The following is a 26,957-nucleotide window of genomic DNA, read 5'->3' on the forward strand; positions in this document are numbered from 1 at the left end:
AAATCGATAAATGTTCCCAGAAAATAGAAAAAAAAAATAAGAAGAAGGAAAAAACGAATTAAAGCTATTATTATGCCTGGGATACGATAAAATGGAACCGAAATCGAATTTCGAACTTCCTAAGCGGATTTCTCGAGGAAACGAAAGCTTAACAGAAGCGTTTAAATCGCAAATTAGAGGGTCTTAGAGAAAGAATTCGGCTAAAATCTGTCAGCTCATTGCGTAGTAATGAGTCTCGTCCGTTTGCCCATTACAATAAAATTAGCCTACAATTTTGTCCAAATCCGGCAGTGCCGAGATACTTTCATTTCACATGTTTATCAGTCCGACGAAATTCAGATGATTTGAGCCGAAAATCGTCTGTCAACAAGTAATCAAAAATAAAAAACACGAAAAGGGGTGCAACACGAGACTTCCAGGAGGTCAGCCATCATAGTACTGCTCTCGCCCAAGCACGCTTAACTTAGGAGTTCTCATGGGATCCGGTGGATTAGGTGGTATGATCGCACCTGACTTGAGTGGGATGTTTATTCTTATCCCTCGAGTACGTGTGGAGCGGGCGGCGATGGACAACACGCGGCACTGCTCTCGCCCAATCAAACCATGAAGTTAAGCGTTCTGGCGCGATGGCAGAGCTAGGATGTGGTGACCTCCCTAGGAAGACCTAGTGTCGCGACCGTTTAGTAAACTGGTATTAAAACAGTCAAATAATTGTTTTTAATGAGTTAACCGTCTCCAGAGTAATCTGCGTCATACCTTCCGCATAGAACGGCTCACGACACAAAAATCGAATATAAATGTTCCAAGAAAATAGAAAAAAAAATAAAAAACAAGGAAATAACGAATGTAAAGCTATTATTATGCCTGGGATACGATAAAATGGAACCGGAATCGAATTTCGAACTTTCTAAGCGGATTTCTCGAGAGAAACGAAAGCTTAACAGAAGCGTAAATCGCAAATTAGAGGGTCTTAGAGAAGGAATTCGGCTAAAATCTCGTCAGCTCATTGCGTAGTAATTGAGTCCTAGGCCTCGTCCGTTTGCCCGTTTACAATCAAATTAGCCTACAATTTTGGTCCAATCCAGGCAGTGCCCGAGATACTGTCATTTCACATGTCTGTATCAGGTACCCCGATCGAGATATTCAGAGATTAGTTGAGCCTGAAAAATCGTCTGTCAAACAAGTAATCAAAATAGAAAAACACGATAAGGGGTGGCCACACGAGGACTTCCCGGAGGGTCACCCCATCATAGTACTGCTCTCAGCCCACGCACGCTTAACTTAGGAGTTCTCGAATGGGATCCGGTGGCATTAGTGATGGTATGATCGCACCCTGACATTTGAGTGGGATGTTTCATTTCCCTTATTTAGCCCCTCAAGTACGTGTGGACCAGGGCGGCGATGGACCAACCGCGGGAACTGCTCTCGCCCAATCATAACCACGAAGTTAAGCGTTCTGCGCGGATTTTGGCAGAGGCTATATGATGGTGACCGTCCCTAGGCAAGAAGACCATGTGTTCGCGACCTGTTTACGTAAATTATGGATAAACAGTCGAAATAATTGTTTTAATGAGTTAACCGTCTCCGAGAGTAGATCTGCGTCATACCCTTCCGCACAGAACCGGCTAACGACAACAAAAATCGATAAATGTTCCCAGAAAATAGAAAAAAAAATAAGAAGAAGGAAATAAAGAAGGTAAAGCTATTATTATGCCTGGATACGATAAAATGGAAAACCGAATCGAATTTCGAACTTCCTAGCGATTTCTCGAGAAACGAAAAGCTTAACAGAAGCGTAAATCGCAAATTAGTAGGGTCTTAGAGAAGAATTCGGCCAACCTCGTCAGCTCATTGCGTAGTAATGAGTCTCGTCCGTTTGCTCATTTACAATAAAAGTTAACCTACAATTTTGTCCAAATCAGGCAGTGCCCGAGATACTTTCATTTTCACATGTCTTATCTGGTCCCGATAGAAAGGCAGATGATTTGAGCCGAGAAATCGTCTGTCAACAAGTAATCAAAAATAGAAAAACACGAAAAGGGTGCAACACAGGACTTCCTAGAGGTCACCCATCCTAGTACTGCTCTCGCCCAAGCACGCTTGACTTCGGAGTTCTGATGGATCCGGTGCATTAGTGCTGGTATGATCGCACCCGGATATTGAGTGGGATGTTTATTCTTATATCCCTCGCAGTACGTGTGAAGCGGTGGCAATGGACAACACGGCGCACTGCTCTCGCCCAATCATAACCCCGAAGTTAAGATTCTGTGCGCGATGGCAGAGTAGGATGGGTGACCTCCCTGGGAAGACCTCGTGTCGCGACCGTTTACGTAATTATGGATAAAATTAGTCGAAATAATTGTTTTTAATGAGTTAACCGTCTCCGGAGTAATCTGCGTCATACCCTTCCCGCACAGAACCGGATAACTGATAACAAAATCGATAAATGTTCCCATGAAAATAGAAAAAAAAATAAGAAGAAGGAAATAACGAATGTAAAGCTATTATTATGCCTGAGATACGATAAAATGGAACCGGAATCGAATTTCGAACTTCCTAAGCGGATTTCTCGAGGAAACGAAAGCTTAACAGAAGCGGTAAATCTCAAATTATAGGGTCTTAGAGAAGGAATTCGGCTAAAATCACGTCAGCTCATTGCATAGTAATAAGTCTCGTCCGTTTGCCCATTTACAATCAAATTAGCCTACAATTTTGTCCAAATCCGGCAGTGCCCGAGCTACTTTCATTTCACATGTCTTATCTGGTCCCAAGCGAGATTCAGATGATTTGAGCCGAAAATCGTCTGTCAACAAGTAATCAAAAATAGAAAAACACGAAAAAGGGTACAACACGAGGACTTCCCAGGGGACCGGGTCACCCATCCTAGTACTACTCTCGCCCAAGCACGCTTAACTTCGAAGTTCTGATGGGATCCGGTGCAATAGTGCTGGTATGATCGTACCCGACATTGAGTGGGATGTTTATTCTTATATCCCTCGAGTACGTGTGGAGCGGGCGGCGATGGACAACACGCGGCACTGCTCTCGCCCAATCATAACCATGAAGTTAAGCGTTCTGGCGCGATGGCAGAGGTAGGATGGGTGACCTACCTGGGAAAACCTCGTGTCGCGACCGGTTACGTAAATTATGAATAAAACAGTCGAAATAATTGTCTTTAATGAGTTAACCGTCTCCGGAGTAATCTGCGTCATACCCTTCCGCACAAAACCGGCTCATGATAACAAAAATCGATAAATGTTACCAAAAAATAGAAAAAAAAATAAGAAGAAGGAAATAACGAATGTAAAGCTATTATTATGCCTGGAATACGATAAAATGGAACCGGAATCGAATTTCGAACTTCCTAAGCGGATTTCTCGAGGAAACGAAAGCTTAACAAAAGCGTTAAATCGCAAATTAGAGGGTCTTAGAGAAGGAATTCGGCTAAAATCTCGTCAGCTCATTGCGTAGTAATGAGTCTCGTCCGTTTACCCGTTCACAATCAAATTAGCCTACAATTTTGTCCAAATCCGGCAGTGCCCGAGCTACTTTCATTTCACATGTCTTATCTGGTCCCGATCGAAATTCAGATGATTTGAGCCGAAAATCGTCTGTCAACAAGTAATCAAAAATAGAAAAACACGAAAAGGGGTGCAACACGAGGACTTCCCAAGGGGTAACCCATCCTAGTACTGCTATAGCCCAAGCACGCTTAACTTCGAAGTTCTGATGGGATCCTGACATTAGTGCTGGTATGATCGTACCCGACATTGAGTGGGATGTTTATTCTTATATCCCTCGAGTACCTGTAGAGCGAGCGGCGATGGACAACACGCGGCACTGCTCTCGCCCAATCATAACCATGAAGTTAAGCGTTCTGGCGCGATGGCAGAGGTAGGATGGGTGACCTCCCTGGGAAGACCTCGTGTCGCGACCGTTTACGAAAATTATGGATAAAACAGTCGAAATAATTGTTTTTAATGAGTTAACCGTCTCCGGAGTAATCTGTGTCATACCCTTCCGCACAGAACCGGCTAACGACAACAAAAATCGATAAATGTTCCCATAAAATAGAAAAAAAAATAAGAAGAAGGAAATAAAGAATGTAAAGCTATTATTATGCCTGAGATACGATAAAATGGAACCAGAATCGAATTTCGAACTTCCTAAGCGGATTTCTCGAGGAAAGGAAAGCTTAACAGAAGCGGTAAATCGCAAATTCGAGGGTTTTAGAGAAGGAATTCGGCTAAAATCTCGTCAGCTCATTGCGTAGTAATGAGTCTCGTCCGTTTGCCCGTTTACAATCAAATTAGCCTACAATTTTGTCCAAATCCGGCAGTGACCGAGCTACTTTCAATTCACATGTCTTATCTGGTCCCGATCGAGATTCGGATGATTTGAGCCGAAAATCGTCTGTCAACAAGTAATCAAAAATAGAAAAACACGAAAAGGGGTGCAACAAGAGGACTTCCCAGGGGGTCACCCATCCTAGTACTGCTCTCACCCAAGCATGCTTAACTTCGGAGTTCTAATGGGATCCGGTGCATTAGTGCTGGTATGATCGCACCCGACATTGAGTGGGATGTTCATTCTTATATCCCTCGAGTACGTGTGGAGCGGGCGGCGATGGACAACACGCGGCACTGCTCTCGCCCAATCATAACCATGAAGTTAAGCGTTCTGGCACGATGGCAGAGCTAGGATGCGTGACCTCCCTGGGAAGACCTCGTGTCGCGATCGTTTACGGAAATAATGGATAAAACAGTCGAAATAATTGTTTTTAATGAGTTAACCGTCTCCGGAGTAATCTGCGTCATACCGTTCCGGACAGAACAGGCTCAGGACAACAAAAATCGATAAATATTCCCAGAAAATAGAAAAAAAAAATAAGAACAAGGAAATAACGAATGTAATGCTATTATTATTCCTGGGATACGACAAAATGGAACCGGAATCGAATTTCGAACTTCCTAAGCAGATTTCTCGAGGAAACGAAAGCTTAACAGAAGCGGTAAATCGCAAATTAGAGGGTCTTAGAGAAGGAATTCGGCTAAAATCTCGTCAGCTCATTGCGTAGAAATAAGTCTCGTCCGTTTGCCCGTTTACAATCAAATTAGCCTACATTTTGTCCAAATCCGGCAGTGCCCGAGCTACATTCATTTCACATGTCTTATCTGGTCCTGATCGAGATTCAGATGATTTGAGCCGAAAATCGTCTGTCAACAAGTAATCAAAAATAGAAAAACACGGAAAGGGGTGAAACACGAGGACAACCTAGGGGTAAATAACGATGTAAAGCTATTATTATGCCTGGGATACGATAAAATGGAACTGGAATCGAATTTCGAACTTCCTAAGCGGATTTCTCGAGAAAACGAAAGCTTAACAGAAGCGGTAAATCGAAAATTAGAGGGTCTTAGAGAAGGAATTCGGCTAAAATCTCGTCAGCTCATTGCGTAGTAATGAGTCTCGTCCGTTTGCCCGTTTACAATCAAATTAGCCTACAATTTTGTCCAAATCCGGCAGTGCCCGAGCTACTTTCTTTTCACATGTCTTATCTGGTCTCGATCGAGATTCAGATGATTTGAGCCGAAAATCGTCTGTCAACAAGTAATCAAAAATAGAAAAACACGAAAAGGGGTGCAACACGAGGACTTCTTAGGGGGTCACCCACCCTTGTACTGCTCTCGCCCAAGCACGCTTAACTTCGGAGTTCTGATGGGATCCGGTGCATTAGTGCTGGTATGATCGCACCCGACATTGAGTGGGATGTTTATTCTTATATCCCTCGAGTACGTGTGGAGCGGGCGGCGATGGACAACACGCGGCACTGCTCTCGCCCAATCATAACCATGAAGTTAAGCGTTCTGGCGCGATGGCAGAGCTAGGATGGGTGACCTCCCTGGGAAGACCTCGTGTCGCGATCGTTTACGTGAATTATGGATAAAACAGTAGAAATAATTGTTTTTAATGAGTTAACCGTCTCCGGAGTAATCTGCGTCATACCCTTCCGCACAGAACCGGCTCACGACAACAAAAATCGATAAATGTTCCCAGAAAATAGAAAAAAAAAAGAAGAAGGAAATAACAAATGTAAAGCTATGATTATGCGTGGGATACGATAAAATGGAACCGGAATCGAATTTCGAACTTCCTAAGCGGATTTCCCGAGGAAACGAAAGCTTAACAGAAGCGGTAAATCGCAAATTAGAGGGTCTTAGAGAAGGAATTTGGCTAAAATCTCGTCAGCTCATTGCGTAGTAATGAATCTCGTCCGTTGCCCGTTTACAATCAAATTAGCCCACAATTTTGTCCAAATCCGGCAGTGCCCGAGCTACTTTCATTTCACATGTCTTATCTGGTCCCGATCGAGATTCAGATGATTTGAGCCGAAAATCGTCTGTCAACAAGTAATCCAAAATAGAAAAACACGAAAAGGGGTGAAACACGAGGACAACCTAGGGGTAAATTACGATGTAAAGCTATTATTATGCCTGGGATACGATAAAATGGAACTGGAATCGAATTTCGAACTTCCTAAGCGGATTTCTCGAGGAAACGAAAGCTTAAAAGAAGCGGTAAATCGCAAATTAGAGGGTCTTAGAGAAGGAATTCGGCTAAAATCTCGTCAGCTCATTGCGTAGTAATGAGTCTCGTCCGTTTGCCCGTTTACAATCAAATTAGCCTACAATTTTGTCCAAATCTTGCAGTGCCCGAGCTACTTTCTTTTCACATGTCTTATCTGGTCTCGATCGAGATTCAGATGATTTGAGCCGAAAATCGTCTGTCAACAAGTAATCAAAAATAGAAAAACACGAAAAGGGGTGCAACACGAGGACTTCTTAGGGGGTCACCCACCCTAGTACTGCTCTCGCCCAAGCACGCTTAACTTCGGAGTTCTGATGGGATCCGGTGCATTAGTGCTGGTATGATCGCACCCGACATTGAGTGGGATGTTTATTCTTATATCCCTCGAGTACGTGTGGAGCGGGCGGCGATGGACAACACGCGGCACTGCTCTCGCCCAATCATAACCATGAAGTTAAGCGTTCTGGCTCGATGGCAGAGCTAGGATGGGTGACCTCCCTGGGAAGACCTCGTGTCGCGATCGTTTACGTGAATTATGGATAAAACAGTAGAAATAATTGTTTTTAATGAGTTAACCGTCTCCGGAGTAATCTGCGTCATACCCTTCCGCACAGAACCGGCTCACGACAACAAAATCGATAAATGTTCCCAGAAAATAGAAAAAAAAAAGAAGAAGGAAATAACAAATGTAAAGCTATTATTATGCGTGGGATACGATAAAATGGAACCAGAATCGAATTTCGAACTTCCTAAGCGGATTTCTCGAGGAAACGAAAGCTTAACAGAAGCGGTAAATCGCAAATTAGAGGGTCTTAGAGAAGGAATTCGGCTAAAATCTCGTCAGCTCATTGCGTAGTAATGAATCTCGTCCGTTGCCCGTTTACAATCAAATTAGCCCACAATTTTGTCCAAATCCGGCAGTGCCCGAGCTACTTTCATTTCACATGTCTTATCTGGTCCCGATCGAGATTCAGATGATTTGAGCCGAAAATCGTCTGTCAACAAATAATCAAAAATAGAAAAACACGAAAAGGGGTGAAACACGAGGACAACCTAGGGGTAAATAACGATGTAAAGCTATTATTATGCCTTGGATACGATAAAATGGAACTGGAATCGAATTTCGAACTTCCTAAGCGGATTTCTCGAGAAAACGAAAGCTTAACAGAAGCGGTAAATCGCAAATTAGAGGGTCTTAGAGAAGGAATTCGGCTAAAATCTCGTCAGCTCATTGCGTAGTAATGAGTCTCGTCCGTTTGCCCGTTTACAATCAAATTAGCCTACAATTTTGTCCAAATCCGGCAGTGCCCGAGCTACTTTCTTTTCACATGTCTTATCTGGTCCCGATCGAGATTCAGATGATTTGAGCCAAAAATCGTTTGTCAACAAGTAATCAAAAATAGAAAAACACAAAAAAGGGTGCAACACGAGGACTTTCCATGGGGTCACCCATCCTAGTACTACTCTCGCCCAAGCACGCTTAACTTCGGAGTTCTGTTGGGATCCGGTGCATTAGTGCTGGTATGATCGCACCCGACATTGAGTGGGATGTTTATTCTTATATCCCTCGAGTACGTGTGGAGCGGGCGGCGATGGACAACACGCGACACTGCTCTCGCCCAATCATAACCATGAAGTTAAGCGTTCGGCGCGATGGCAGAGCTAGGATGGGTGACCTCCCTGGGAAGACCTCGTGTCGCGATCGGTTACGTAAATTATGGTTAAAACAGTCGAAATAATTGTTTTTAATGAGTTAACCGTCTCCGGAGTAATCTGCGTCATACCCTTCCGCACAGAACCGGCTCACGACAACAAAAATCGATAAATGTTCCCAGAAAATAGAAAAAAAGATAAGAAGAAGGAAATAACGAATGTAAAGCTATTATTATGCTTGGGATACGATAAAATGGAACCGGAATCGAATTTCGAACTTCCTAAGCGGATTTCTCGAGGAAACGAAAGCTTAAGAGAAGAGGTAAATCGCAAATTAGAGGGTCTTAGAGAAGGATTTCGGCTAAAATCTCGTCAGCTCATTGCGTAGTAATGTGTCTCGTCCGTTTGCCCGTTTACAATCAAATTAGCCTACAATTTTGTCCAAATCCGGCAGTGCCCGAGCTACTTTCATTTTGCATGTCTTATCTGGTCTCGATCGAGATTCAGATGATTTGAGCCGAAAATCGTCTGTCAACAAGTAATCAAAAATAGAAAAACAAGAAAAGGGGTGCAACACGAGGACTTCCCAGGAGGTCACCGATCCTAGTACTGCTCTCGTCCAAGCACGCTTAACTTCGGAGTTCTGATGGGATCCATGGCATTAGTGCTGGTATGATCGCACCCGACATTGAGTGGGATGTTTATTCTTATATCCCTCGAGTACGTGTGGAGCAAGCGGCGATGGACAACACGCGGCACTGCTCTCGCCCAATCATAACCATGAAATTAAGCGTTCTGGCGCGATGGCAGAGCTAGGATGGGTGACCTCCCTGGGAAGACCTCGTGTCGCGACCGTTTACGTAAATTATGGATAAAACAGTCGAAATAATTGTTTTTAATGAGTTAACCGTCTCTGGAATAATCTGCGTCATACCCTTCCGCACAGAACCGGCTCACGACAAAAAAAATCGATAAATGTTCCCAGAAAATAGAAAAAAAATAAGAAGAAGGAAATAACGAATGTAAAGCTATTATTATGCCTGGGATACGATAAAATGGAACCAGAAACGAATTTCGAACTTCCTAAGCGGATTTCTCGAGGAAACGAAAGCTTAACAGAAGCGGTAAATCGCAAATTAGAGGGTCTTAGAGAAGGAATTCGGCTAAAATCTCGTCAGCTCATTGCGTAGTAATGAGTCTCGTCCGTTTGCCCGTTTACAATCAAATGAGCCTACAATTTTGTCCAAATCCTGCAGTGCCCGAGCTACTTTCATTTCACATGTCTTATCTGGTCCCGATCGAGATTCAGATGATTTGAGCCGAAAATCGCTTGTCAACAAGTAATCAAAAATAGAAAAACACGAAAATGGGTGCAACACGAGGACTTCCCAGGGGGTCACCCATCCAAGTACTGCTCTCGCCCAAGAATGCTTAACTTCGGAGTTCTGATGGGATCCGGCGCATTAGTGCTGGTATGATCGCACCCGACATTGAGTGGGATGTTTCTTCTTATATCCCTCGAGTACGTGTGGAGCGGGCGGCGATGAACAACACGCGGCACTGCTCTCGCCCAATCATAACCATGAAGTTAAGCGTTCTGGCACGATGGCAGAGCGAGGATGGGTGACCTCCCTGGGAAGACCTCGTGTCGCGACCGTTTACGGAAAAAATGGATAAAACAGTCGAAATAATTGTTTTTAATGAGTTAACCGTCTCCGGAGTAATCTGCGTCATATCCTTCCGCACAGAACCGGCTCAGGACAACAAAAATCGATAAATGTTCCCAGAAAATAGAAAAAAAAATAAGAAGAAGGAAATAACGAATGTAATGCTATTATTATGCCTGGGATACGATAAAATGGAACCGGAATCAAATTTCGAACTTCCTAAGCGGATTTCTCGAGGAAACGAAAGCTTAAGAAAAGCGGTAAATCGCAAATTAAAGGGTTTTAGAGAAGGAATTCGGCTAAAATCTTGTCAGCTCATTGCGTAGAAATAAGTCTCGTCCGTTTGCCCGTTTACAATCAAATTAGCCTACAATTTTGTCCAAATCCGGCAGTGCCCGAGCTACTTTCATTTCACATGTCTTATCTGTTCCCGATTGAGATTCAGATGATTTGAGCCGAAAATCGTCTGTCAACAAGTAATCAAAAATAGAAAAACACGAAAAATGGTGCAACACGAGGACTTCCCAGGTGGTCTCACCCACCCTAGTACTGCTCTCGCCCAAGCACGCTTAACTTCGGAGTTCTGATGGGATCCGGTGCATTAGTGCTGGTATGATCGCACCCGACATTGAGTGGGATATTTATTCTTATATCCCTCGAGTACGTGTGGAGCGGGCGGCGATGGACAACACGCGGCACTGCTCTCGCCCAATCATAACCATGAAGTTAAGCGTTCTGGCGCGATGGCAGAGCTAGGATGGGTGACCTCCCTGGGAAGACCTCGTGTCGCGATGGTTTACGTAAATTATGGATAAAACAGTCGAAATAATTGTTTTTAATGAGTTAACCGTCTCCGGAGTAATCTGCGTCATACCCTTCCGCACAGAACCGGCTCACGACAACAAAAATCGATAAACGTTCCCAGAAAATAGAAAAAAAAATAAGAAGAAGGAAATAACGAATGTAAAGCTATTATTATGCCTGGGATACGATAAAATGGAACCGGAATCGAATTTCGAACTTCCTAAGCGGATTTCTCAAGAAAACGAAAATTTAACAGAAGCGGTAAATCGAAAATTAGAGGGTCTTAGAGAAGGAATTCGGCTAAAATCTCGTCAGCTCATTGCGTAGTAATGAGTCTCGTCCGTTTGCCCGTTTACAATCAAATGAGCCTACAATTTTGTCCAAATCCTGCAGTGCTCGAGCTACTTTCATTTCACATGTCTTATCTGGTCCCGATCGAGATTCAGATGATTTGAGCCGAAAATCGTCTGTCAACAAGTAATCAAAAATAGAAAAACACGAAAAGGGGTGCAACACGAGGACTTCCCAGGGGGTCACCCATCCAAGTACTGCTCTCGCCCAAGCATGCTTAACTTCGGAGTTCTGATGGGATCCGGTGCATTAGTGCTGGTATGATCGCACCCGACATTGAGTGGGATGTTTCTTCTTATATCCCTCGAGTACGTGTGGAGCGGGCGGCGATGGACAACACGCGGCACTGCTCTCGCCCAATCATAACCATGAAGTTAAGCGTTCTGGCACGATGGCAGAGCTAGGATGGGTGACCTCCCTGGGAAGACCTCGTGTCGCGATCGTTTACGGAAATAATGGATAAAACAGTCGAAATAATTGTTTTTAATGAGTTAACCGTCTCCGGAGTAATCTGCGTCATACCCTTCCGCACAGAACCGGCTCGGGACAACAAAAATCGATAAATGTTCCCAGAAAATAGAATAAAAAATAAGAAGAAGGAAATAACGAATGTAATGCTATTATTATGCCTGGGATACGATAAAATGGAACCGGAATCGAATTTCGAACTTCCTAAGCGGATTTCTCGAGGAAACGAAAGCTTAAGAAAAGCGGTAAATCGCAAATTAGAGGGTTTTAGAGAAGGAATTCGGCTAAAATCTTGTCAGCTCATTGCGTAGAAATAAGTCTCGTCCGTTTGCCCGTTTACAATCAAATTAGCCTACAATTTTGTCCAAATCCGGCAGTGCCCGAGCTACTTTCATTTCACATGTCTTATCTGTTCCCGATTGAGATTCAGATGATTTGAGCCGAAAATCGTCTGTCAACAAGTAATCAAAAATAGAAAAACACGAAAAATGGTGCAACACGAGGACATCCCAGGGGGTCACCCACCCTAGTACTGCTCTCGCCCAAGCACGCTTAACTTCGGAGTTCTGATGGGATCCGATGCATTAGTGCTGGTATGATCGCACCCGACATTGAGTGGGATATTTATTCTTATATCCCTCGAGTACGTGCGGAGCGGGCGGCGATGGACAACACGCGGCACTGCTCTCGCCCAATCATAACCATGAAGTTAAGCGTTCTAGCGCGATGGCAGAGCTAGGATGGGTGACCTCCCTGGGAAGACCTCGTGTCGCGATCGTTTACGTAAATTATGGATAAAACAGTCGAAATAATTGTTTTTAATGAGTTAACCGTCTCCGGAGTAATCTGCGTCATACCCTTCCGCACAGAACCGGCTCACGACAACAAAAATCGATAAACGTTCCCAGAAAATAGAAAAAAAAATAAAAAGAAGGAAATAACGAATGTAAAGCTATTATTATGCCTGGGATACGATAAAATGGAACCGGAATCGAATTTCGAACTTCCTAAGCGGATTTCTCGAGGAAACGAAAGCTTAACAGAAGCGGTAAATCGCAAATTAGAGTCTCTTAGAGAAGGAATTCGGCTAATATCTCGTCAGCTCATTGCGTAGTAATGAGTCTCGTCCGTTTGCCCGTTTACAATCAAATGAGCCTACAATTTAGTCCAAATCCTGCAGTGCCCGAGCTACTTTCATTTCACATGTCTTATCTGGTCCCGATCGAGATTCAGATGATTTGAGCCGAAAATCGTTTGTCAACAAGTAATCAAAAATAGAAAAACACGAAAAGGGGTGCAACACGAGGACTTCCCAGGGGGTCACCCATCCAAGTACTGCTCTCGCCCAAGCATGCTTAACTTCGGAGTTCTGATGGGATCCGGTGCATTAGTGCTGGTATGATCGCACCCGACATTGAGTGGGATGTTTCTTCTTATATCCCTCGAGTACGTGTGGAGCGGGCGGCGATGGACAACACGCGGCACTGCTCTCGCCCAATCATAACCATGAAGTTAAGCGTTCTGGCACGATGGCAGAGCTAGGATGGGTGACCTCCCTGGGAAGACCTCGTGTCGCGACCGTTTACGGAAATAATGGATAAAACAGTCGAAATAATTGTTTTTAATGAGTTAACCGTCTCCGGAGTAATCTGCGTCATACTCTTCCGCACAGAACCGGCTCAGGACAACAAAAATCGATAAATGTTCCCAGAAAATAGAAAAAAAATAAGAAGAAGGAAATAACGATGTAATGCTATTATTATGCCTGGAATACGATAAAATGGAACCGGAATCGAATTTCGAACTTCCTAAGTGGATTTCTCGAGGAAACGAAAGCTTAAGAAAAGCGGTAAATCGCAAATTAGAGGGTTTTAGAGAAGGAATTCGGCTAAAATCTTGTCAGCTCATTGCGTAGAAATAAGTCTCGTCCGTTTGCCCGTTTACAATCAAATTAGCCTACAATTTTGTCCAAATCCGGCAGTGCCCGAGCTACTTTCATTTCACATGTCTTATCTGTTCCCGATTGAGATTCAGATGATTTGAGCCGAAAATCGTCTCTCAACAAATAATCAAAAATAGAAAAACACGAAAAATGGTGCAACACGAGGACTTCCCAGGGGGTCACCCACCCTAGTACTGCTCTCGCCCAAGCACGCTTAACTTCGGAGTTCTGATGGGATCCGGTGCATTAGTGCTGGTATGATCGCACCCGACATTGAGTGGGATATTTATTCTTATATCCCTCGAGTACGTGTGGAGCGGGCGGCGATGGACAACACGCGGCACTGCTCTCGCCCAATCATAACCATGAAGTTAAGCGTTCTAGCGCGATGGCAGAGCTAGGATGGGTGACCTCCCTGGGAAGACCTCGTGTTGCGATCGTTTACGTAAATTATGGATAAAACAGTCGAAATAATTGTTTTTAATGAGTTAACCGTCTCCGGAGTAATCTGCGTCATACCCTTCCGCACAGAACCGGCTCACGACAACAAAAATCGATAAACGTTCCCAGAAAATAGAAAAAAAAATAAGAAGAAGGAAATAACGAATGTAAAGCTATTATTATGCCTAGGATACGATAAAATGGAACCGGAATCGAATTTCGAACTTCCTAAGCGGATTTCTCGAGGAAACGAAAGCTTAACAGAAGCGGTAAATCGCAAATTAGAGGCTCTTAGAGAAGGAATTCGGCTAAAATCTCGTCAGCTCATTGCGTAGTAATGAATCTCGTCCGTTGCCCGTTTACAATCAAATTAGCCCACAATTTTGTCCAAATCCGGCAGTGCCCGAGCTACTTTCATTTCACATGTCTTATCTGGTCCCGATCGAGATTCAGATGATTTGAGCCGAAAATCGTCTGTCAACAAGTAATCAAAAATAGAAAAACACTAAAAGGGGTGAAACACGAGGACAACCTAGGGGTAAATAACGATGTAAAGCTATTATTATGCCTGGGATACGATAAAATGGAACTGGAATCGAATTTCGAACTTCCTAAGCGGATTTCTCGAGGAAACGAAAGCTTAACAGAAGCGTTAATCGCAAATTAGAGGGTCTTAGAGAAGGAATTCGGCTAAAATCTCGTTAGCTCATTGCGTAGTAATGAGTCTCGTCCGTTTGCCCGTTTACAATCAAATTAGCCTACAATTTTGTCCAAATCCGGCAGTGCCCGAGCTACTTTCTTTTCACATGTCTTATCTGGTCCCGATCGAGATTCAGATGATTTGAGCCGAAAATCGTTTGTCAACAAGTAATCTAAAATAGAAAAACACGAAAAAGTGTGCAACACGAGGACTTTCCAGGGGGTCACCCATCCTAGTACTGCTCTCGCCCAAGCACGCTTAACTTCGGAGTTCTGTTGGGATCCGGTGCATTAGTGCTGGTATGATCGCACCCGACATTGAGTGGGATGTTTATTCTTATATCCCTCGAGTACGTGTGGAGCGGGCGGCGATGGACAACACGCGGCACTGCTCTCGCCCAATCATAACCATGAAATTAAGCGTTATGGCGCGATGGCAGAGCTAGGATGGGTGACCTCCCTGGGAAGACCTCGTGTCGCGACCGTTTACGTAAATTATGGATAAAACAGTCGAAATAATTGTTTTTAATGAGTTATCGTCTCTAGAGTAATCTGCGTCATACCCTTCCGCACAGAACCGGCTCACGACAAAAAAAATCGATAAATGTTTCCAGAAAATAGAAAAAAAAATAAGAAGAAGGAAATAACGAATGTAAAGCTATTATTATGCCTAGGATACGATAAAATGGAACCGGAATCGAATTTCGAACTTCCTAAGCGGATTTCTCGAGGAAACGAAAGTTTAACAGAAGCGGTAAATCGCAAATTAGAGGGTCTTAGAGAAGGAATTCGGCTAAAATCTCGTCAGCTCATTGCGTAGTAATGAGTCTCGTCCGTTTGCCCGTTTACAATCAAATGAGCCTACAATTTTGTCCAAATCCTGCAGTGCCCGAGCTACTTTCATTTCACATGTCTTATCTGGTCCCGATCGAGATTCAGATGATTTGAGCCGAAAATCGTCTGTCAACAAGTAATCAAAAATAGAAAAACACGAAAAGGGGTGAAACACGAGGACAACCTAGGGGTAAATAACGATGTAAAGCTATTATTATGCCTGGAATATGATAAAATGGAACTGGAATCGAATTTCGAACTTCCTAAGCGGATTTCTCGAGGAAACGAAAGCTTAACAGAAGCGGTAAATCGCAAATTAGAGGGTCTTAGAGAAGGAATTCGGCTAAAATCTCGTCAGCTCATTGCGTAGTAATGAGGCTCGTCCGTTTGCCCGTTTACAATCAAATTAGCCTACAATTTTGTCCAAATTAGGCAGTGCCCGAGCTACTTTTTTTTCACATGTCTTATCTGGTCCCGATCGAGATTCAGATGATTTGAGCCGGAAATCGTCTGTCAACAAGTAATCAAAAATAGAAAAACACGAAAAGGGGTGAAACACGAGGACAACCTAGGGGTAAATAACGATGTAAAGCTATTATTATGCCTGGGATACGATAAAATGGAACTGGAATCGAATTTCGAACTTCCTAAGCGGATTTCTCGAGGAAACGAAAGCTTAACAGAAGCGGTAAATCGCAAATTAGAGGGTCTTAGAGAAGGAATTCGGCTAAAATCTCGTCAGCTCATTGCGTAGTAATGAGTCTCGTACGTTTGCCCGTTTACAATCAAATTAGCCTACAATTTTGTCCAAATCCGGCAGTGCCCGAGCTACTTTCTTTTCAGATGTCTTATCTGGTCCCGATCGAGATTCAGATGATTTGAGCCGAAAATCGTTTGTCAACAAGTAATCAAAAATAGAAAAACACGAAAAAGGGTGCAACACGAGGACTTTCCAGGGGGTCACCCATCCTAGTACTGCTCTCGCCCAAGCACGCTTAACTTCGGAGTTCTGTTGGGATCCGGTGCATTAGTGCTGGTATGATCGCACCCGACATTGAGTGGGATGTTTATTCTTATATCCCTCGAGTACGTGTGGAGCGGGCGGCGATGGACAACACGCGGCACTGCTCTCGCCCAATCATAACCATGAAGTTAAGCGTTCTGGCGCGATGGCAGAGCTAGGATGGGTGACCTCCCTGGGAAGACCTCGTGTCGCGATCGTTTACGTAAATTATGGATAAAACAGTCGAAATAATTGTTTTTAATGAGTTAACCGTCTCCGGAGTAATCTGCGTCATACCCTTCCGCACAGAACCGGCTCACGACAACAAAAATCGATAAACGTTCCCAGAAAATAGAAAAAAAAATAAGAAGAAGGAAATAACGAATGTAAAGCTATTATTATGCCTATGATACGATAAAATGGAACCGGGAATCGAATTTCGAACTTCCTAAGCGGATTTCTCGAGGAAACGAAAGCTTAACAGAAGCGTGTAAATCGCAAATTAGAGGCTCTTAGAGAAGGAATTCGGCTAAAATCTCGTCAGCTCATTGCGTAGTAATGAATCTTGTCCGTTGCCCGTTTACAATCAAATTAGCCCACAATTTTGTCCAAATCCGGGCAGTGCCCGAGCTACTTTCATTTCACATGTCTTATCTGGTCCCGATCGAGATCAGATGATTTGAGCCGAAAATCGTCTGTCAACAAGTAATCAAAAATAGAAAAACACTAAAAGGGGTGAAACACGAGGACAACCTAGGGGTAAATAACGATGTAAAGCTATTATTATGCCTGGGATACGATAAAATGGAACTGGAATCGAATTTCGAACTTCCTAAGCGGATTTCTCGAGGAAACGAAAGCTTAACAGAAGCGTTAATCGCAAATTAGAGGGTCTTAGAGAAGGAATTCGGCTAAAATCTCGTTAGCTCATTGCGTAGTAATGAGTCTCGTCCGTTTGCCCGTTTACAATCAAATTAGCCTACAATTTTGTCCAAATCCGGCAGTGCCCGAGCTACTTTCTTTTCACATGTCTTATCTGGTCCCGATCGAGATTCAGATGATTTGAGCCGAAAATCGTTTGTCAACAAGTAATCTAAAATAGAAAAACACGAAAAAGTGTGCAACACGAGGACTTTCCAGGGGGTCACCCATCCTAGTACTGCTCTCGCCCAAGCACGCTTAACTTCGGAGTTCTGTTGGGATCCGGTGCATTAGTGCTGGTATGATCGCACCCGACATTGAGTGGGATGTTTATTCTTATATCCCTCGAGTACGTGTGGATGCGGGCGGCGATGGACAACACGCGGCACTGCTCTCGCCCAATCATAACCATGAAATTAAGCGTTATGGCGCGATGGCAGAGCTAGGATGGGTGACCTCCCTGGGAAGACCTCGTGTCGCGACCGTTTACGTAAATTATGGATAAAACAGTCGAAATAATTGTTTTTAATGAGTTATCGTCTCTGGAGTAATCTGCGTCATACCCTTCCGCACAGAACCGGCTCACGACAAAAAAAATCGATAAATGTTTCCAGAAAATAGAAAAAAAAATAAGAAGAAGGAAATAACGAATGTAAAGCTATTATTATGCCTGGGATACGATAAAATGGAACCGAAATCGAATTTCGAACTTCCTAAGCGGATTTCTCGAGGAAACGAAAGTTTAACAGAAGCGGTAAATCGCAAATTAGAGGGTCTTAGAGAAGGAATTCGGCTAAAATCTCGTCAGCTCATTGCGTAGTAATGAGTCTCGTCCGTTTGCCCGTTTACAATCAAATGAGCCTACAATTTTGTCCAATCCTGCAGTGCCCGAGCTACTTTCATTTCACATGTCTTATCTGGTCCCGATCGAGATTCAGATGATTTGAGCCGAAAATCGTCTGGCAACAAAGTAATCAAAAATAGAAAAACACGAAAAGGGTGAAACACGAGGACAACTAGGGGTAAATAACGATGTAAAGCTATTATTATGCCTGGAATATGATAAAATGGAACTGGAATCGAATTTCGAACTTCCTAAGCGGATTTCTCGAGGAAACGAAAGCTTAACAGAAGCGGTAAATCGCAAATTAGAGGGTCTTAGAGAAGGAATTCGGCTAAAATCTCGTCAGCTCATTGCGTAGTAATGAGGCTCGTCCGTTGCCCGTTTACAATTCAAATTAGCCTACAATTTTGTCCACATTAGGCAGTGCCCGAGCTACTTTTTTTTCACATGTCTTATCTGGTCCCGATCGAGATTCAGATGATTTGAGCCGGAAATCGTCTGTCAACAAGTAATCAAAAATAGAAAAACACGAAAAGGGGTGAAACACGAGGACAACCTAGGGGTAAATAACGATGTAAAGCTATTATTATGCCTGGGATACGATTAAAATGGAACTGGAATCGAATTTCGAACTTCCTAAGCGGATTTCTCAAGGAACGAAAGCTTAACAGAAGCGGTAAATCGCAAATTAGAGGGTCTTAGAGAAGGAATTCGGCTAAAATCTCGTCAGCTCATTGCGTAGTAATGAGTCTCGTACGTTTGCCCGTTACAATCAAATTAGCCTACAATTTTGTCCAAATCCGGCAGTGCCCGAGCTACTTTCTTTTCAGATGTCTTATCTGGTCCCGATCGAGATTCAGATGATTTGAGCCGAAAATCGTTTGTCAACAAGTAATCAAAAATAGAAAAACACGAAAAAGGGTTGCAACACGAGGACTTTCCAGGGGGTCACCATCCTAGTACTGCTCTCGCCCAAGCACGCTTAACTTCGGAGTTCTGTTGGGATCCGGTGCATTAGTGCTGGTATGATCGCACCCGACATTGAGTGGGATGTTTATTCTTATATCCCTCGAGTACGTGTGGAGCGGGCGGCGATGGACAACACGCGGCACTGCTCTCGCCCAATCATAACCATGAAGTTAAGCGTTCTGGCGCGATGGCAGAGCTAGGATGGGTGACCTCCCTGAGAAGACCTCGTGTCGCGATCGGTTACGTAAATTATGGTTAAAACAGTCAAAATAATTGTTTTTAATGAGTTAACCGTCTCCGGAGTAATCTGCGTCATACCCTTCCGCACAGAACCGGCTCACGACAACAAAAATCGATAAATGTTCCCAGAAAATAGAAAAAAAGATAAGAAGAAGGAAATAACGAATGTAAAGCTATTATTATGCTTGGGATACGATAAAATGGAACCGGAATCGAATTTCGAACTTCCAAAGCGGATTTCTCGAGGAAACGAAAGCTTAAGAGAAGAGGTAAATCGCAAATTAGAGGGTCTTAGAGAAGGATTTCGGCTAAAATCTCGTCAGCTCATTGCGTAGTAATGTGTATCGTCCGTTTGCCCGTTTACAATCAAATTAGCCTACAATTTTGTCCAAATCCGGCAGTGCCCGAGCTACTTTCATTTCACATGTCTTATCTGGTTTCGATCGAGATTCAGATGGTTTGAGCCGAAAATCGTCTGTCAACAAGTAATCAAAAATAGAAAAACACGAAAAGGGGTGCAACACGAGGACTTCCCAGGAGGTCACCGATCTTAGTACTGCTCTCGTCCAAGCACGCTTAACTTCGGAGTTCCGATGGGATCTGGTGCATTAGTGCTGGTATGATCGCACCCGACATTGAGTGGGATGTTTCTTCTTATATCCCTCGAGTACGTGTGGAGCGGGCGGCGATGGACAACACGCGGCACTGCTCTCGCCCAATCATAACCATGAAGTTAAGCGTTCTGGCACGATGGCAGAGCTAGGATGGGTGACCTCCTTGGGAAGACCTCGTGTCGCGACCGTTTACAGGAATAATGAATAAAACAGTCGAAAAAATTGTTTTTAATGAGTTAACCGTCTCCGGAGTAATCAGCGTCATACCCTTCCGCACAGAACCGGCTCAGGACAACAAAAATCGATAAATGTTCCCAGAAAATAGAAAAAAAATAAGAAGAAGAAAATAACGAATGTAATGCTATTATTATGCCTGGGATACGATAAAATGGAACCGGAATCGAATTTCGAACTTCCTAAGCGGATTTCTCGAGGAAACGAAAGCTTAACAGAAGCGTTAAATCGCAAATTAGAGGGTCTTAGAGAATGATTTCGGCTAAAATCTCGTCAGCTCATTGCGTAGTAATGTGTCTCGTCCGTTTGCCCGTTTACAATCAAATTAGCCTACAATTTTGTCCAAATCCGGCAGTGCCCGAGCTACTTTCATTTCACATGTTTTATCTCGTCCCGATCGAGATTCAGATGATTTGAGCCGAAAATTGTCTGTCAACAAGTAATCAAAAATAGAAAAACAAGAAAAAGGGTGTGCAACACGAGGACTTCCCAAGGGGTCACCCATCCTAGTACTGCTCTCGCCCAAGCACGCTTAACTTCGGAGTTCTAATGGGATCCGGTGCATTATTGCTGGTATGATCGCACCCGACATTGAGTGGGATGTTTATTCGTATATCCCTCGAGTACGTGTGGAGCGGGCGGGGATGGACAACACGCGGCACTGCTCTCGCCCAATCATAACCATGAAGTTAAGCGTTCTGGCGCGATGGCAGAGCTAGGATGGGTGACCTCCCTGGGAAGACCTCGTGTCACGATCGTTTACGTAAATTATGTATAAAACAGTCGAAATAATTGTTTTTAATGAGTTAACCGTCTCCGGAGTAATCTGCGTCATACCCTTCCGCACAGAACCGGCGCACGACAACAAAAATCGGTAAATGTTCACAGAAAATAGAAAAAAAATAAGAAGGAAATAACGAATGTAAAGCTATTATTATGCCTGGCAAACGATAAAATGGAACCGGAATCGAATTTCGAACTTCCTAAGCGGATTTCTCGAGGAAACGAAAGCTTAACAGAAGCGGTAAATCGCAAATTAGAGGGTCTTAGAGAAGGAATTCAGCTAAAATCTCGTCAGCTCATTGCGTAGTAATGAGTCTCGTCCGTTTGCTCGTTTACAATCAAATTTGCCTACAATTTTGTCCAAATCCGGCAGTGCCCGAGCTACTTTCATTTCACATGTCTTATCTGGTCCCGATCGAGATTCAGATGATTTGAGCCGAAAATCGTCTGTCAACAAGTAATCAAAAATAGAAAAACCCGAAAAGAGGTGCAACACGAGGACTTCCCAGGAGGTCACCCATCCTAGTACTGCTCTCGCCCAAGCACGCTTGACTTCAGAGTTCTGATGGGATCCTCTGCATTAGTGCTGGTATGATCGCACCCGACATTGAGTGGGATGTTTATTCTTATATCCCTCGAGTACGTGTGGAGCGGGTGGCGATGGACAACACGCGGCACTGCTCTCGCCCAATCATAACCACGAAGTTAAGCGTTCTGGCGCGATGGCAGAGGTAGGATGGGTGACCTCCCTGGGAAGACCTCGTGTCGCAATCGTTTACGTAAATTATGGATAAAACAGTCGAAATAATTGTTTTTAATTAGTTAAACATCTCCGGAGTAATCTGCGTCATACCCTTCCGCACAGAACCGGCGTACGACAACAAAAATCGATAAATGTTCCCAGAAAATAGAAAAAAAATAAGAAGAAGGAAATAACGAATGTAAAGCTATTATTATGCCTGGGATACGATAAAATGGAACCGGAATCGAATTTCGAACTTTCTAAGCGGATTTCTCGAGGAAATGAAAGCTTAACAGAAGCGTTAAATCGCAAATTAGTGGGTCTTAGAGAAGGAATTCGGCTAAAATCTCGTCAGCTCATTGCGTAGTAATGAGTCTCGTCCGTTTCCCCGTTTACAATCAAATTAGCCCACAATTTTGTCCAAATCCGGCAGTGCCCGAGCTACTTTCATTTCACATGTCTTATTTGGTCCCGATCGAGATTCAGATGATTTGAGCCGAAAATCGTCTGTCAACAAGTAATCAAAAATAGAAAAACACGAAAAATGGTGCAACACGAGGACTTCCCAATGGGTCACCCATCCTAGTACTGCTCTCGCCCAAGCACATTTAACTTCGGAGTTCTAATGGGATCTGGTGCATTAGTGCTTGTATGATCGCACTGGACATTGAGTGGGATGTTATTTCTTATATCCCTCGAGTACGTGTGGATGCGGGCGGCGAGGACAAAACGCGGCACTGCTCTCGCCCAATCATAACCATGAAGTTAAGCAGTTCTGGCGCGATGGCAGAGCTAGGATGGTGTGACCTCCCTGGGAAGACCTCGTGTCGCGATCGTTTACGGTAAATTATGCTCGTTTACAATCAAATTAGCCCTACAATTTTGTCCAAATCCGGCACGTGCCGAGAGTACTTTCATTCTCACATGTCGTGATATGGTCCCGATGGAGATTCAGATGATTTGAGCCGAAATCGTATGTCAACAAGTAATCAAAATAGAAAAACACGAAAGGGTGCAACACGAGGACTTCCCAGGAGGTCAGCCATCCTAGTACTGCTCTCGCCCAAGCACGCTTAACTTCGGAGTTTCTGATGGGATCCGGTGCATTAGGTGTATGATCGCCACCCGACATTGCAGTGGGATGTTTATTCTTATATCCCTCGAGTACGTGTGGAGCGGGCGGCGATGGACACACGCGGCACTACTCTTCGCCCAATCATAACCATGAAGTTAAGCGTTTCTGGCGCTGATGGCAGAGCTAGGATGGGTGACCCCCATGGGAAGACCTCGTGTCGCGACTCGTTTTACGTAAATTATGGATTAAAACAGTCGCAATAATTGTTTTTAATGAGTTAACCGTCTCCGGAGTAATCTGCGTCATCCCCTTCCGCACAGAACGGCTCACGACAATAAAAATCGATAAATGTTCCAGAAATAGAAAAAAATAAGAAGAAGGAAAATAACGAATGTAAAGCTATTATTATGCTTGGGATACGATAAAAAAGAACCGGAATCGAATTTCGAACTTCCTAAGCGGATTTCTCGAGGAAATGAAAGCTTAACAGAAGCGTTAAATCGCAAATTAGTGGGTCTTAGAGAAGGAATTCGGCTAAAATCTCGTCAGCTCATTGCGTAGTAATGAGTCTCGTCCGTTTGCCCGTTTACAATCAAATTAGCTTACAATTTTTCCAAATCCAGCAGTGCCTGAGCTACTTTCATTTCACATGTCTTATCTGGTCCCGATCGAGATTCAGATGATTTGAGCCGAAAATCGTCTGTCAACAAGTAATCAAAAATAGAAAAACACGAAAAAGGGTGCAACACGAGGACTTCCCAGGGTCACCCATCCTAGTACTGCTCTCGCCCAAGCACGCTTAACTTCGGAGTTCTGATGGGATCCGGTGCATTAGTGCTGGTATGATCGCACCCGACATTGAGTGGGATGTTTATTCTTATATCCCTCGAGTACGTGTGGAGCGGGCGGCGATGGACAACACGCGCACTGCTCTCGCCCAATCATAACCATGAAGTTAAGCGTTCTGGCGCGATGGCAGAGCTAGGATGGGTGACCTCCCTGGGAAGACCTCGTGTCGCGACCGTTTACGTAAATTATGGATAAAACAGTCGAAATAATTGTTTTTAATGAGTTAACCGTCTCCGGAGTAATCTGCGTCATACCCTTCCGCACAGAACCGGCTCACGACAACAAAAATCGATAAATGTTCCCAGAAAATAGAAAAAAAATAAGAAGAAGGAAATAACGAATGCAAAGCTATTATTATGCCTGGGATACGATAAAATGGAACCGGAATCGAATTTCGAACTTCCTAAGCGGATTTCTCGAGGAAACGAAAGCTTAACAGAAGCGGTAAATCGCAAATTAGAGGGTCTTAGAGAAGGAATTCGGCTAAAATCTCGTCAGCTCATTGCGTAGTAATGAGTCTCGTCCGTTTGCCCGTTTACAATCAAATTAGCCTACAATTTTGTCCAAATCCGGCAGTGCCCGAGCTACTTTCATTTCACATGTCTTATCTGGTCCCGATCGAGATTCAGATGATTTGAGCCGAAAATCGTCTGTCAACAAGTAATCAAAAAGAAAAACACGAAAAGGGTGCAACACGAGGACTTCCCAGGGGTCACCCATCCTAGTACTGCTCTCGCCCAAGCACGCTTAACTTCGGAGTTCTGATGGGATCCGGTGCATTAGTGCTGGTATGATCGCACCCGACATTGAGTGGGATGTTTATTCTTATATCCCTCGAGTACGTGTGGAGCGGGCGGCGATGGACAACACGCGGCACTGCTCTCGCCCAATCATAACCATGAAGTTAAGCGTTCTGGCGCGATGGCAGAGCTAGGATGGGTGACCTCCCTGGGAAGACCTCGTGTCGCGACCGTTTACGTAAATTATGGATAAAACAGTCGAAATAATTGTTTTTAATGAGTTAACCGTCTCCGGAGTAATCTGCGTCATACCCTTCCGCACAGAACCGGCTCACGACAACAAAAATCGATAAATGTTCCCAGAAAATAGAAAAAAAATAAGAAGGAAATAACGAATGTAAAGCTATTATTATGCCTGGGATACGATAAAATGGAACCGGAATCGAATTTCGAACTTCCTAAGCGGATTTCTCGAGGAAACGAAAGCTTAACAGAAGCGTAAATCGCAAATTAGAGGGTCTTAGAGAAGGAATTCGGCTAAAATCTCGTCAGCTCATTGCGTAGTAATGAGTCTCGTCCGTTTGCCCGTTTACAATCAAATTAGCCTACAATTTTGTCCAAATCCGGCAGTGCCCGAGCTACTTTCATTTCACATGTCTTATCTGGTCCCGATCGAGATTCAGATGATTTGAGCCGAAAATCGTCTGTCAACAAGTAATCAAAAATAGAAAAACACGAAAAGGGTGCAACACGAGGACTTCCCAGGGGACCGGTCACCCATCCTAGTACTGCTCTCGCCCAAGCACGCTTAACTTCGGAGTTCTGATGGGATCCGGTGCATTAGTGCTGGTATGATCGCACCCGACATTGAGTGGGATTTTATTCTTATATCCCTCGAGTACGTGTGGAGCGGGCGGCGATGGACAACACGCGGCACTGCTCTCGCCCAATCATAACCATGAAGTTAAGCGTTCTGGCGCGATGGCAGAGCTAGGATGGGTGACCTCCCTGGGAAGACCTCGTGTCGCGACCGTTTACGTAAATTATGGATAAAACAGTCGAAATAATTGTTTTTAATGAGTTAACCGTCTCCGGAGTAATCTGCGTCATACCCTTCCGCACAGAACCGGCTCACGACAACAAAAATCGATAAATGTTCCCAGAAAATAGAAAAAAAATAAAAAGGAAATAACGAATGTAAAGCTATTATTATGCCTGGGATACGATAAAATGGAACCGGAATCGAATTTCGAACTTCCTAAGCGGATTTCTCGAGGAAACGAAAGCTTAACAGAAGCGTAAATCGCAAATTAGAGGGTCTTAGAGAAGGAATTCGGCTAAAATCTCGTCAGCTCATTGCGTAGTAATGAGTCTCGTCCGTTTGCCCGTTTACAATCAAATTAGCCTACAATTTTGTCCAAATCCGGCAGTGCCCGAGCTACTTTCATTTCACATGTCTTATCTGGTCCCGATCGAGATTCAGATGATTTGAGCCGAAAATCGTCTGTCAACAAGTAATCAAAAATAGAAAAACACGAAAAGGGGCAACACGAGGACTTCCGGGGTCACCCATCCTAGTACTGCTCTCGCCCAAGCACGCTTAACTTCGGAGTTCTGATGGGATCCGGTGCATTAGTGCTGGTATGATCGCACCCGACATTGAGTGGGATGTTTATTCTTATATCCCTCGAGTACGTGTGGAGCGGGCGGCGATGGACAACACGCGGCACTGCTCTCGCCCAATCATAACCATGAAGTTAAGCGTTCTGGCGCGATGGCAGAGCTAGGATGGGTGACCTCCCTGGGAAGACCTCGTGTCGCGACCGTTTACGTAAATTATGGATAAAACAGTCGAAATAATTGTTTTTAATGAGTTAACCGTCTCCGGAGTAATCTGCGTCATACCCTTCCGCACAGAACCGGCTCACGACAACAAAAATCGATAAATGTTCCCAGAAAATAGAAAAAAAATAAGAAGAAGGAAATAACGAATGTAAAGCTATTATTATGCCTGGGATACGATAAAATGGAACCGGAATCGAATTTCGAACTTCCTAAGCGGATTTCTCGAGGAAACGAAAGCTTAACAGAAGCGGTAAATCGCAAATTAGAGGGTCTTAGAGAAGGAATTCGGCTAAAATCTCGTCAGCTCATTGCGTAGTAATGAGTCTCGTCCGTTTGCCCGTTTACAATCAAATTAGCCTACAATTTTGTCCAAATCCGGCAGTGCCCGAGCTACTTTCATTTCACATGTCTTATCTGGTCCCGATCGAGATTCAGATGATTTGAGCCGAAAATCGTCTGTCAACAAGTAATCAAAAATAGAAAAACACGAAAAGGGTGCAACACGAGGACTTCCCAGGGGTCACCCATCCTAGTACTGCTCTCCAAGCCCAAGCACGCTTACTTCGGAGTTCTGTGGGATCCGGTGCATTAGTGCTGGTATGTCGCACCCGACATTGAGTGGGATGTTTATCTTATATCTCTCGAGTACGT

General features: G+C 44.0%; 25 non-coding genes and 4 pseudogenes across 25 annotated transcripts; all 29 read right to left on the bottom strand.

The window, feature by feature from the left end:
* Nucleotides 1-396: 396 nt before the first annotated feature.
* On the bottom strand, nt 397-511 carry LOC142512714 (5S ribosomal RNA; annotated as a pseudogene).
* Nucleotides 512-2,038: 1,527 nt separating this feature from the next.
* LOC142509216 (5S ribosomal RNA) lies at nt 2,039-2,154 on the bottom strand. The gene has a single exon (XR_012807401.1). It is a non-coding gene; the product is annotated as a 5S ribosomal RNA (ribosomal RNA).
* A 686-nt stretch (nt 2,155-2,840) lies between these two features.
* On the bottom strand, nt 2,841-2,964 carry LOC142506454 (5S ribosomal RNA). Its single transcript, XR_012804747.1, has one exon. It is a non-coding gene; the product is annotated as a 5S ribosomal RNA (ribosomal RNA).
* A 684-nt stretch (nt 2,965-3,648) lies between these two features.
* On the bottom strand, nt 3,649-3,766 carry LOC142512232 (5S ribosomal RNA; annotated as a pseudogene).
* A 684-nt stretch (nt 3,767-4,450) lies between these two features.
* LOC142514055 (5S ribosomal RNA) lies at nt 4,451-4,569 on the bottom strand. Its single transcript, XR_012809968.1, has one exon. It is a non-coding gene; the product is annotated as a 5S ribosomal RNA (ribosomal RNA).
* A 1,068-nt stretch (nt 4,570-5,637) lies between these two features.
* LOC142513230 (5S ribosomal RNA) lies at nt 5,638-5,756 on the bottom strand. The gene has a single exon (XR_012809188.1). It is a non-coding gene; the product is annotated as a 5S ribosomal RNA (ribosomal RNA).
* A 1,065-nt stretch (nt 5,757-6,821) lies between these two features.
* LOC142509157 (5S ribosomal RNA) lies at nt 6,822-6,940 on the bottom strand. The gene has a single exon (XR_012807344.1). It is a non-coding gene; the product is annotated as a 5S ribosomal RNA (ribosomal RNA).
* Nucleotides 6,941-8,004: 1,064 nt separating this feature from the next.
* On the bottom strand, nt 8,005-8,123 carry LOC142513263 (5S ribosomal RNA). Its single transcript, XR_012809219.1, has one exon. It is a non-coding gene; the product is annotated as a 5S ribosomal RNA (ribosomal RNA).
* A 683-nt stretch (nt 8,124-8,806) lies between these two features.
* On the bottom strand, nt 8,807-8,925 carry LOC142506443 (5S ribosomal RNA). Its single transcript, XR_012804737.1, has one exon. It is a non-coding gene; the product is annotated as a 5S ribosomal RNA (ribosomal RNA).
* A 683-nt stretch (nt 8,926-9,608) lies between these two features.
* Nucleotides 9,609-9,727, bottom strand: LOC142514900 (5S ribosomal RNA). Its single transcript, XR_012810773.1, has one exon. It is a non-coding gene; the product is annotated as a 5S ribosomal RNA (ribosomal RNA).
* Nucleotides 9,728-10,411: 684 nt separating this feature from the next.
* Nucleotides 10,412-10,532, bottom strand: LOC142515264 (5S ribosomal RNA). Its single transcript, XR_012811119.1, has one exon. It is a non-coding gene; the product is annotated as a 5S ribosomal RNA (ribosomal RNA).
* Nucleotides 10,533-11,216: 684 nt separating this feature from the next.
* On the bottom strand, nt 11,217-11,335 carry LOC142509654 (5S ribosomal RNA). The gene has a single exon (XR_012807818.1). It is a non-coding gene; the product is annotated as a 5S ribosomal RNA (ribosomal RNA).
* A 684-nt stretch (nt 11,336-12,019) lies between these two features.
* LOC142515671 (5S ribosomal RNA) lies at nt 12,020-12,138 on the bottom strand. The gene has a single exon (XR_012811504.1). It is a non-coding gene; the product is annotated as a 5S ribosomal RNA (ribosomal RNA).
* Nucleotides 12,139-12,822: 684 nt separating this feature from the next.
* On the bottom strand, nt 12,823-12,941 carry LOC142509667 (5S ribosomal RNA). Its single transcript, XR_012807830.1, has one exon. It is a non-coding gene; the product is annotated as a 5S ribosomal RNA (ribosomal RNA).
* Nucleotides 12,942-13,623: 682 nt separating this feature from the next.
* Nucleotides 13,624-13,742, bottom strand: LOC142510167 (5S ribosomal RNA). Its single transcript, XR_012808295.1, has one exon. It is a non-coding gene; the product is annotated as a 5S ribosomal RNA (ribosomal RNA).
* A 1,066-nt stretch (nt 13,743-14,808) lies between these two features.
* On the bottom strand, nt 14,809-14,927 carry LOC142514608 (5S ribosomal RNA). Its single transcript, XR_012810496.1, has one exon. It is a non-coding gene; the product is annotated as a 5S ribosomal RNA (ribosomal RNA).
* A 1,451-nt stretch (nt 14,928-16,378) lies between these two features.
* On the bottom strand, nt 16,379-16,497 carry LOC142513587 (5S ribosomal RNA). Its single transcript, XR_012809526.1, has one exon. It is a non-coding gene; the product is annotated as a 5S ribosomal RNA (ribosomal RNA).
* Nucleotides 16,498-17,565: 1,068 nt separating this feature from the next.
* LOC142514609 (5S ribosomal RNA) lies at nt 17,566-17,684 on the bottom strand. Its single transcript, XR_012810497.1, has one exon. It is a non-coding gene; the product is annotated as a 5S ribosomal RNA (ribosomal RNA).
* A 1,450-nt stretch (nt 17,685-19,134) lies between these two features.
* On the bottom strand, nt 19,135-19,252 carry LOC142506352 (5S ribosomal RNA). The gene has a single exon (XR_012804646.1). It is a non-coding gene; the product is annotated as a 5S ribosomal RNA (ribosomal RNA).
* Nucleotides 19,253-19,936: 684 nt separating this feature from the next.
* LOC142516095 (5S ribosomal RNA) lies at nt 19,937-20,055 on the bottom strand. The gene has a single exon (XR_012811909.1). It is a non-coding gene; the product is annotated as a 5S ribosomal RNA (ribosomal RNA).
* A 685-nt stretch (nt 20,056-20,740) lies between these two features.
* Nucleotides 20,741-20,859, bottom strand: LOC142513767 (5S ribosomal RNA). The gene has a single exon (XR_012809695.1). It is a non-coding gene; the product is annotated as a 5S ribosomal RNA (ribosomal RNA).
* Nucleotides 20,860-21,539: 680 nt separating this feature from the next.
* Nucleotides 21,540-21,658, bottom strand: LOC142516582 (5S ribosomal RNA). The gene has a single exon (XR_012812369.1). It is a non-coding gene; the product is annotated as a 5S ribosomal RNA (ribosomal RNA).
* Nucleotides 21,659-22,341: 683 nt separating this feature from the next.
* LOC142508863 (5S ribosomal RNA) lies at nt 22,342-22,460 on the bottom strand. The gene has a single exon (XR_012807064.1). It is a non-coding gene; the product is annotated as a 5S ribosomal RNA (ribosomal RNA).
* A 346-nt stretch (nt 22,461-22,806) lies between these two features.
* On the bottom strand, nt 22,807-22,923 carry LOC142512461 (5S ribosomal RNA; annotated as a pseudogene).
* Nucleotides 22,924-23,609: 686 nt separating this feature from the next.
* Nucleotides 23,610-23,726, bottom strand: LOC142513641 (5S ribosomal RNA). Its single transcript, XR_012809577.1, has one exon. It is a non-coding gene; the product is annotated as a 5S ribosomal RNA (ribosomal RNA).
* A 679-nt stretch (nt 23,727-24,405) lies between these two features.
* LOC142511934 (5S ribosomal RNA) lies at nt 24,406-24,523 on the bottom strand. The gene has a single exon (XR_012808790.1). It is a non-coding gene; the product is annotated as a 5S ribosomal RNA (ribosomal RNA).
* A 678-nt stretch (nt 24,524-25,201) lies between these two features.
* Nucleotides 25,202-25,324, bottom strand: LOC142515157 (5S ribosomal RNA). Its single transcript, XR_012811014.1, has one exon. It is a non-coding gene; the product is annotated as a 5S ribosomal RNA (ribosomal RNA).
* Nucleotides 25,325-26,000: 676 nt separating this feature from the next.
* LOC142517405 (5S ribosomal RNA) lies at nt 26,001-26,116 on the bottom strand. Its single transcript, XR_012813153.1, has one exon. It is a non-coding gene; the product is annotated as a 5S ribosomal RNA (ribosomal RNA).
* A 682-nt stretch (nt 26,117-26,798) lies between these two features.
* LOC142512663 (5S ribosomal RNA) lies at nt 26,799-26,916 on the bottom strand (annotated as a pseudogene).
* Nucleotides 26,917-26,957: the final 41 nt, after the last annotated feature.

Source organism: Primulina tabacum, chromosome 10, assembly GCF_025594145.1.
Source record: "Primulina tabacum isolate GXHZ01 chromosome 10, ASM2559414v2, whole genome shotgun sequence".
Taxonomy (NCBI): domain Eukaryota; kingdom Viridiplantae; phylum Streptophyta; class Magnoliopsida; order Lamiales; family Gesneriaceae; genus Primulina; species Primulina tabacum.